The 10616-nt window shown below is 36.5% G+C and overlaps 1 non-coding gene across 1 annotated transcript; it reads left to right on the forward strand.

The window, feature by feature from the left end:
* The first annotated feature begins 10102 nt into the window (after positions 1-10102).
* Positions 10103-10250, forward strand: LOC148779472 (small nucleolar RNA snoR135). The gene has a single exon (XR_016046645.1). It is a non-coding gene; the product is annotated as a small nucleolar RNA snoR135 (small nucleolar RNA).
* Positions 10251-10616: the final 366 nt, after the last annotated feature.

Raw genomic sequence — 10616 nt, forward strand, 5'->3', positions numbered from 1 at the left:
AGGCAGGTCTTGTTCGTACTAAAGGTTGGAGCACTTTAAATATTAAAGTTTTTTTTTTTTGCTTGGAATGTAAGGGGCTTTCGAGGCCTGCGTAAAATTTATGATATTGTAACTCTCATAACCCAGTAGAATATTGGTATTTTATTTCTTAGAGACCAAGTTGCCTGTAAAGTAGAATTAAGTGTGGTAAAAAAATGGGGGTTTACAATAACTTCATAGCAAATTAAGTTAATGACAAATCCAAAATTACGATGTTAAGGAATTAATTGATATATTCAGTTAATGTGTTGGATGCAAATGATTAAATGTTAACAGTGGAAGCCACTAAAATTTGCAATGGTTGTGTGTCTATAATTTTGGGGGTATATGCCTTTAACTCAGTATCTCAGATAGTTTTGTTGTGGAATCATATAAAGATTATAGAGGCAGCTATTTCAGAGCCTTGATTATTGATAGAGGATTTCGATACATTATTATACAACTCAGAAAAAATGCGAGGGGGCAACTCTTTACCATTAGACACAAGTGACTTTTGCCCAAGTCATAACAGATTGTGCTTTATCTGACCTAGAGGTTGTTAGGGGATGGTTTTCTTGGTCTAACAATTAGATTAGCAATAGGTGCATAAAAAGAAAATTAGATCGTGAAATGGCAACCATTGATTGGGTCCTAGCTTTACCATAATCTAAGGTGGAGCTTCTTCCCAAAGGCAACTCTGATCGTTGTTTGATAATGGTAATAGTTTCTTATAAATGACCGATCGAACCAAAGCCCTTTAAATATTTCTCAATGTGGGAAAAGTACCCCGGCTTTATGGATACAGTCTCTACATCATGACAAATTAGAGTTGGGGATACGGTCATGTACAGGTTTGTGATTAAACTAAAAGGATTGAGGATTGATTTACATACATGGAATAAGGAGGTCTTTGGTCACGTATTCTAATGGAAAATGAGATTATGTCTCTTTGTTATAAGAATTCAACATGTCCTAAAATGTGTATGCAGATTGATCTGAGTAGTGCATAAGATAGAGTGCGTTAGGTGCCTCGATCTCGCCCTTTGGGTCGGGTTGACTTGGTGGAATGTTTCCAGGTTCGAGATAGACTCGAGACCTGAGATCGATATCTCGGGAACCACATAAAGAAGATGTGGGCAGGAGCACCAATCGGTGAGAGAGGATCTAGGGTCGTGAGGCAGGACTTACCTCACGTGGGTCCGTGACACGCTCGTACTGGCTCGCATAGATGCCCTCTTAGATCACGTAGGAAAGCCCCCTGGCCTATGGCTAGTTTGCAATCGCCTCCCTTAATCTGTTTCTCCTTTCCTGTAAACACACACATAAAAAAAAGAGAGGTGTGGGTCATAGGACCCTGCTTTGCCATATAGAGATAAAAGAAGTGAAAATGAGAGAAGAAGTTCGACCAGGCGGCTAGGCTAGCATAGTGGCAAGACCAATAGGTGTTGACCCAGCGTGGTAACAAGACAGACACAATAACTCAGACTGACACAACGACATTAGTACTAGACGATGGAACCAACACCGATCAGCTTGGCACGATGGCTAGCCTGTCGTGACAATAAGACGGGCACGGTAACTCAGACCGACACAACGGTATTACGACTAGACGACAAGACTGGCAGGACAGCATGAGGCTCAGCCTGCTCTCTGATCAAACAAGTAATGAGAAAGAGAAGAGATGGAGACTAGCTCGACTTTTGCTAGGTTCTAAAAAAGAGACGAAAGTGAAAATAAGAGTGATGGTGAAATAAGGATAATGAAAAATGAGGTGAAATGAAAATGAAAGAGATGGATTAAAATAAAATGTTTTAAAAAAATAAAAATAAATTAAACTAAGATGAGGTGAAGTGAGATAAATAAAGTAAGGGAAGTGAATGAGATAATAAAAGAAGATAAGATAAAATGAAGTAAATTATGAATAAAATAAGATGGAGTAGAGCGGAATAAGATAAAAAGGAAGGGGTGAAAGAAGTAACATGGGATGGTCTAACGAAATAAAAAAAAAAGAAAATAAGATGGCTTCATAAAAAAGGACACGTTAGTTGAGTGAGAGAAAGAAAAGAAATTTTTTTTGTGGGGCTTGAAGTGCATAAAGGACGGTTAAGTATTATAAAGAAATGGGTAGTGCTTTTGGTTAAGAATGAGAGAGGGCTATACATTGGAATTCTTTTATTGTAAGAGGAGGAGTGAGAGTTGGATATATGGATAAAGGTCAGGGGAAATAAAATAGGGTATATTTGACATGTAGAGGAAGGTAAGGTAAAGTAAAATAAAACAAAGAAAAGGTTTGACTTTAAGGGAGTGGGAGAGATGTCGGGGTATATGTGGATGGGAGACAGTATAAAAAAAATGAAACTATTTGATTAAAAGAGAAGGGGGTTTATTTGGATAAGAGAGAAAGGGAGAAGAGCATTGGGTTATTGGGTTTTTAAATGAATGGGTTGAGCGTGAGGTACGAAAGCATGAGAAAACGAGAGGTTCTAGAGAGAGAAGGTGGAAGTTGCGCAGATGAAACCACGAGAGAGCGGAGAACAGCGAGTGAAGAAGGGAGCAGCAAGTGAGCAAGCGGGAAGAGAAGGGGGATGGAAAATTGGCAGCGATGATTGAGTATGCTGAGATCGTAGGAGGTTGCTGATTGGAAGAAGAGAATGGGTGGAGAAGATGATGGAAAGTTGCCTGCAGGTAATGGTTACTGTTGAGGGAGAAACGAAGGTGGTTGGTGGCGAGAGAAGAGGAGCGGAGATGGTTGGAGCAAAGATGGAGGCAGGTGAGCAGCTGAGAAGAGAGGAGAGAGGCTGGTGGTGATGGTCGCAGGTTAGCGAAAACTGACCACAGCGAAGGAGATGGGGAGAAAGAAGGGTGGCAGTGACAGGAAGTGGCGAAGATAGAGATGAGGGAGTTGCCAGTGGTGGTGATTGAGGAAGAAAGAGGCGGAGAGAGTGTAGCAGGCTGCCGAGAGAGATGGAGGACAGGGACTGAGATGGAGAAGGTGTGGCACGCTGCTGGTAGTTGCAGTTGGTGGAAATGTAGAAGAGAAGAGCAGGGGCAGAGGTGGGTGCCGCCAAGGTGAAGGTTTAATCGAGTGGGGAGATGGTTGCGAGTTATGGAAAAGAGAGATTGGGAGGTAAGAGTGAGGGATACAACAACGAAGATGGGAAAGGGCTCGGCTGTGGTATGGAGAGAGGCACACGGCGATAGGGTTTTGTCTACACAGACGGCGTTGGGTTTTTACTTTACACACACGGCGTTGGGTTTTTGTTTACACACACCGCGATGGGTTTGTTTCACAGACGGCGTTGGATACAAAGATTTCACAAGCGGCCGAAGATGAGTTTCGTAACTTTAGAGTTTTGGCTGGAGTCCAAATTTCAGTGTCGGAATTTATAGTCACTTCATTGGCTTCGTATGTAAAATCTGACCGTTCATCATGTACAAAGTTCAAACCAATAGTAGCCCTGGACCTTATGCACACGATGGAATTGGTATCATGTTAATCCGATACGTGAGCGTCGTGATTTGGCTACTCGAGAGAGGCATGTTACTGTTGATTTTCCTGTAATTTTATTCACGAATCGGCAATTTCTCTCTAACTTTTCTCCCCGTTCGAACTTCATCACGGGGCGTGCCACATATCGAAACGCTCGTCTTGACGAGACGAACACGCTCATAAAATTTAAAAGAGATCCGGTTTGGGACGAATGAGATATGAACCCTAAAAGTCACTGCCCAAGATTGCAAAAATAATCACCTTTAATGGTGCTTTGGTCCAAGAAAGCCACACGGGAATAGTGTGTGGCTTACCTCTTTTAGGTATTTTTCCCATAACTTTGTCTTCGAGAGCCCGATTAAATCAAAACTTGATCCATAGGGTTTTTTTACTATGCCAGATCCAATAGTGGTGGTCCCACAGCTGTTTGACATATCAAAAATATAGTTCTAGTTACGAGGTCCGTTTTAAGTTACTAGAGGTTGATTTTTCGAAATTATTTCTTTGTTTGCACTACCTTAGACATATCTAATTGCGATGAAACTTGGTAGATAGCCTTTTGAAGTACTTAAGAAGATTTCTACCCATTCTGAGGTAATTTTGAGACTATAGAGAATCCTCTTCATTCCGCATCAGGGACCAAGGTACTAAAAAATGTCTTCAAACAAGAGTCTCCTGGGAGTTTATTGTGAGGAGGTTATATGCTTTGGGTTTACCATATCTATTTATTTCTTGGATTCAGTCTACGCATTTCAACTACCACTTTTTTTGTTTTGAGAAATGGCACCTCTAAAGGTTTTTTCAATGGAAAAAGAGATTTGAGATAGGGGGGTCCTATCTCCTTACTTATTTATGCTAGCTATGGATTTCTTTAGAGACAACTAGACCAGGCTATGATGCAGGGATTGATACCTAGAGCTTTCCCCTCAGGGTACGACTATGAGATTTATCACTTATTTTATGCTGATGCTGCCATAATTTTTTGTGGTGCATCTTATGCATCTGCCATTGTTATAAAGACTAGTATCACCAATTTTTAGAATACTACTGGCCAGATGCTTAACTTTATGAGGAGCAAGGTTTTTTTCTTTGGAATTCCATAGGGCAGTAGCGTACAGATCTTGAGAAAACTTACGATTCAGTGAGGGTTCCTTGCCAGTACGTTATTTAGGCCTACCTCTCATCGCTATCTCCGACACAGTTATTGTCAGAGTTTGATTGGAAATGTGATTGACAAGATAGGATCATGACAAGTGCTATGTTTATCTTATGCAGGATGTTTCCAATTAGTTAAGTCAGTCCTCAGTGCTTCAGCTAGTTCTTGGATACTATCTTTTTATGTTGTTAAAAAAGACCTGCAACATGATAGAGAGGCTTTAGCGGAACTTTCTATGGGTAGGACTTGTAGAGAATAAGGGGCTCACAGAGGAGGAGGGAGGCCTGGGGGTGAGAGAAATGATGGATTTCAATCTTCCAGCTATGATGAAGCTGGCATGGAGGATTTTAACAAATCCATCTTCTTTAGTTGTACGTTTCTTCAAACACAAGTATTTTAGAATGTGTTCGATTTGGGATTTTGTAGCTAAGAGGAGTTGTTCTCATGCTTGGAAGGACATTCATGTCGGTTTATCTCTGCTTAGAGATAATGTCCAGTGGTGTATTGGGAATGGTCAAACAATGGATTTTTTGATGGACTCTTGGCTATCAGTGCAATCAATCAGAGATAGATGTAAATGGACAGATGGATTTGGGGGAACTTGGAGGACGAAAGGTTTCTAAGTTTGTTGATGGCAACCCCAATCATGGGGGCAATGCCTTCACCTCCTTCAACTTTATTGAATAGTATATGGGGAGATGTGGACAAATATACTCTTCCCTTGCAACCAAAGGATGATTCATTGATATGTATTCATTCAACCAATGGAATTTTCTTAATCAAATAAGCATGGAACTTCATTCGGTATAAAAGCTCATCTCAACCTTTATTTCGTGCTCTTTGGTCTTCGAAATATCACCCATAGGCTAAGTAATTTTCATGGCTAGTTCTGTAGAATCGATTACCGAATTCACCCATATTTCAACAGCGAAGCATACACATGGCTATTATTTGTTCTTTTTTTATAAACAACGAAGATGATCTATGTCACCTCTTGTCTCATTGTTCTTTTTTGCTGAATGTTTAACGATTTTTAACTTAGCGGTATGATAAGAGATTTGTACCTGGTACTACGGCCCTGGATATCCTTCATCGATTGCTAGCCTTCAAATTCAAATCACAGGGTTTACTCGATATCTGGATGGCTATCTTTTTCACAACAATTTGGTATCTGCGAGAGGAGCGGAACAAACGACTCTTTAGATCTAACGCTCTAAGGAGGGAGCATGTTGTAATTTGTATCACTTCTCATGTCAAGGCTTTAGCAGATGTTAAAAAATAGGCATTCCATCTATCAAATAAGGCAGTTATTGAAAACTTACTGATTAACTGTCTCCAGCAGAAGCCAAAATCCTCAATCCCAGTTACATGGTCATTTCCTAAGTCTCAAGGTTGTAAGTTGAATATTGAAGGTACGTCCTTGCACAATCTTGGCATGGCAGGTGGCGGTGGGGTCATAAGAGACAAAAATGGTGGATTTGTGGCAGCGTTTGCTAAAACTTTGGAACTATGTCAAATAATTATGCACAATTCTAGGCTCTAGAGGAAGGTATTCTCTTAGTTATTCAGATACAGATAAAAAGTAACTCATCTATGCTAGTAGATGCTATTCAGGATCATTGCAGTGCCCCATGGAAATTACAGACGTTAGTTGACAACTGTCGTTCAAGGCTCTCGTCCCATATGTGGCCTATTGCTCATGTCTTTCGTGAGTCGAACATGGTAGATGATGTTTTTGCTAAGAGAGCATCGGTTTATACAAGCGCTACAATTTGGCATTGTCAATTGCCAGACTTTCTTTCTCTTTCATTATTACATGACTTGACACAACTTCCCCATTATAAGGTTGTAAAATAATGTGTTCTTCTCTTTGGCCTTTTCCCTCAGTGACTTACCCCAAAATAAATAAAACAATATATAGGTTATTCATTTGAATTATATTTATAGTAATTAATATAATTGTTATTAAATATTTTAGATAATGCTGAATTTCTATACAATCCCTCTATAAAAAGTAAATTGAAAATTTTGGAAAAAAAATTAACAAAATTTGCTTGGTGTATAATAAAAGAACCGTAAAAGGAAAAAGTAAGATGTCTTGGTAGCATTTTTTTTTTTTTTTTTTTCTAATTTTCAATTTAGGCTTGGATTTTGGACATTAGAAAAATCAAGAAATAAAAGATAAATAGAAATAAATAGAAATCAGTAAATATTTCTCTTTTTCTTTTATAATTTTCAATACAAGTTATATTATACTGTAATTACATGTCACATAAACGAAAAAATATGATTATAACTCTGTTGAAGGTATTAAGAATTTATAATATTTTTTCCATAAATATACAAGATTTATAATATAAACAACTGTTTGCTAATTGAATTTTTTGTTTCATATCACTTATTAAATAATTATGATTAAAAACTATATCTATAATTGACAAGAATTAAAGTTATGGTAATTCAAATGTCTATGCATAGCATGCACACAAAATCCATGCTTAGCTTTAACTCAGGCAAAAGCGAATGCTATAAAAAGCATACTTGCATATGACGAAATTTAAATAAATACGCAACAATCTCAGCGCACTCATGAAAATCTATTTTTAATTTTTCAAAAAATAGAGATGAAGTGATAATTACTATATTAGGAATTATAGAAATAGTGAACCAAAAATTTTATTTGCGAAGCAATGGAAAAATTCATTCATGTACATTTTATAGGGAAATTGTTGGAAGTAAAATAAGGAAATAAAAGATGGGGAAAATATGGAAACCCCCTTGACTCTACCATCCATTACTCTAGCACTTTCTAAACTATACCCTTAACTCCAAAATTTTTTTCTACTAACCCCCTATTCAAAAATTCTATTTTTGAGGACAAAAGGATCCCTTTTGGTACACATATTTGTCACATTTTTGTCATTTGTTTTCACACGCACCAGCTTTTCTAACCCAGTCCAGCACAATTTGTGTCAATGCCAGACTGGCTCTTGACAAAAAAATATGTTGGCCCAGAATGTGTCGAACATGCACAAAAAATATGTTGGTTCCCAAAAAAAATGTGCCAAATATCACAAAAATGTGTCGTAAGGGCACATGAAAACCGGTTCGACAGAAATAACATGTTGAATTGTTTCTGTATTGAAATTGTGTCAGACTGGCTTAGTGAGAGAAAGTGGGAAATGTAAAAAACTGTGAGGGTATTTTCGTAAAAAAAAATTAACTTTTGTACTTGGGGAAGAGGGATGGCTGATGAAAAAAAAAAAAAAGACAAAGAAAACGAAAAAGAAGGTATTGGGGTTAAATGTATGGTATGAAACTTTTGGAGGGATAGGATGCCTAGAAAGTATAAATTGACATGAAAGTATCATAATTTTCCCTAAAAAATAATAAATTCACCACTCAAAAAAAAATCTATATGGTTTGCCACCATAGAAAAACGTACAAAAGGCCAGCCATGGGAAAAATAGTGTTGGAAAATAAAAATCAATTGTGGAAATTTGCAATTCACTTGTTGCAGCTAAAACTGAAAAATAATTCATTACTATCAAATTCACCAAAATCTAAAAATCAATTCATTACTATTTATGGTAGTCATTATCATTATTGTTGACTTGTTTTAGAGACAAGTTAGTGTCATTAGAGCGTTGGGGTTTGGCATATGCGTGAGTGAGAAAGACAGAGATGCATACCTTTTCATAAGTGACTCCGTATTTATAATATCATAATAGAGAAATATCATTTATTATCTATGTCACAACAAATGTTTTATGAATACAACACAAAAATTAAGATATAAAAATTATAATTAATATATTAACAATACCAAACTATGCTTAACTTATAATCTATTTTATAATTAATTTTTTAGCAATATAACTAATATTAGAAGAGTAATGCTCCTATAGGACCCTCCCCCACCCATGTGTGTAGGACCTCAAAAGATCTTTAGAAAGTTATCATATAGGTGTGAGACTTGACTTTTCTATAGATTTGTGCCAAATTTAATGGTGATCCTTTGGGGTCCTACACACATAGGTGAGGGAGTCCTATTGGATTATTTCTCATATTAAAATATTGAGATAATTATCCTCTAATGATTAATTACAAATTAGAATTTCAAAAATTCTTAACAAAAGTTAAAATTATCAACTAAAAATCATTAGCAAAATTATTAACTAAAGCTATGAATTAACTTGAATTTATTAGCTAAAAGTATCAATTGAATTAACTAAATTATGATTTTTAACTAAAAGTTATAACAATATCATATGATAGTGATGCAAAAATATGACTATCTCTATTTATCCTATGTCGAATATTAGAATTTTATATATAAAAATTGAGTATCATATTAATAAATATTGTAATTACATACAAACTTGTATAATTGTCATTACATTATTACCATATTTAAGAATGCGCAAGTCAAAATGTAGTAACACCATATGATTATCACACTTTTACTAAAACAACAACAATTCGTATGGTTACGCTATATGTATATTATATATGTTTTAGTTCCAAATTAGAATAGATTTAGAATTCATTTTACACAACAATATATGAAAATGAGAATTAATAAATCAGATGGGATATTACTCTTTAGTATGAAGAAAGTAAGTTATCATCAAAAAACTTTTGTCTTCACATTAATAATGGGTAATTCACGGGTAGACATTAATTTAAGTGGATCCCATACTCATGCTATATAAAAGTCGTGTACTGGTGTAATGAAGTAAGCGTTTTTCAATGTGATAGTTGTTTTTTAAAAGTGTAATGGTTGTTACAATAAGCTGAGGCTGGAAAACAATTGTCATTCCCTATAATGGCCATTTTTTCATAAGACACCCTTATCTACATTATAATGGCCATTTTTTCATCAAAATAGCTTTTTCCAAACGGATTTTTTATGTGCATATTAATTCTATATTTTAAGTTTGTGACCTTGGATAAACTTTTAAATACTATATTTTTTTTGTGTAGCTAAGTTTTATATTTGAAGAGTAATGATCCTCTGAAACCCTCTCACATCCATGTCCATAGGACCCCAAACGATCACCAGTAGATTTTGACGTAGATCTCTATAAGAGATTTTAAATTCACCAGTAGACCTTCTCGGCAACATGTTGCCCTAACCCATGCCCCTCTCGTATATGTTATTTTCCTTTTTAATTTATAACTCTCTCTCCCTCCCTCTCTCTCTCTCTCTTTCTCTCTCTCCATTTCTCCTAACCAGAACACAAAAGGGCAATGGCTTTTTTATCCCATGCCTCTCTCTCCATTTCCCCTAAGCAAGAAGCCAACGGGAAGTAGCTTCTCTAACATTCATTTGTTCTCTCTAACTCCCACTTATTTTACTAATCTCTCCATTGCCTCTGCTCTTGTCTCCCCAAATCTCTCGGTATTATGCCTATTCTTTGTGATGTATTTTTAAAGACGTAGGTATTGTGTATATTGGCTTTGTACTTCCTAATGTATTGATGCCAAAAATGTTTTCTGCAACATCGATTCATGGGGAGAATGGGCAATCGAGCCTCTGTTATTGTTGTTATCAGCACCTTTACACTCAATTTCCTTACATTCTGATGGTGGTTTTTGCATGGTTTTCTTGCAATTTTCAGTTAAGTGCTGATACCTTGTTTGCTAAAATTACAGACTAGGATTATTGTGTTGATATGACTCAAGATGGTGGCCAAAACTTAATTTTAGGTTCACAAAAATGGGAAAGTCCTAAGCCCTAATTTCATATGCAATAACCTTAATTTTGAAGTAGCTTTCTCTAACAGGTACTCCATCTCTCTAACTCCCACTTTCTTCACTGTTCTTTCCATTGCCTCTGCTGTTGTCTCCCTAAATCTCTCTGCGATTTGTATCCTCCCCAAGTCTGTCGCTCTATATTGGTAGGGTTTTGATTGTTTATTGGTTATAGGGGGAGCCTTGGGATTCTGT

The sequence above is a fragment of the Amborella trichopoda genome, chromosome 12, assembly GCF_054954075.1.
Source record: "Amborella trichopoda isolate Santa Cruz 75 chromosome 12, AtrichopodaSantaCruz75HAP2 v2.0, whole genome shotgun sequence".
Lineage (NCBI taxonomy): Eukaryota > Viridiplantae > Streptophyta > Magnoliopsida > Amborellales > Amborellaceae > Amborella > Amborella trichopoda.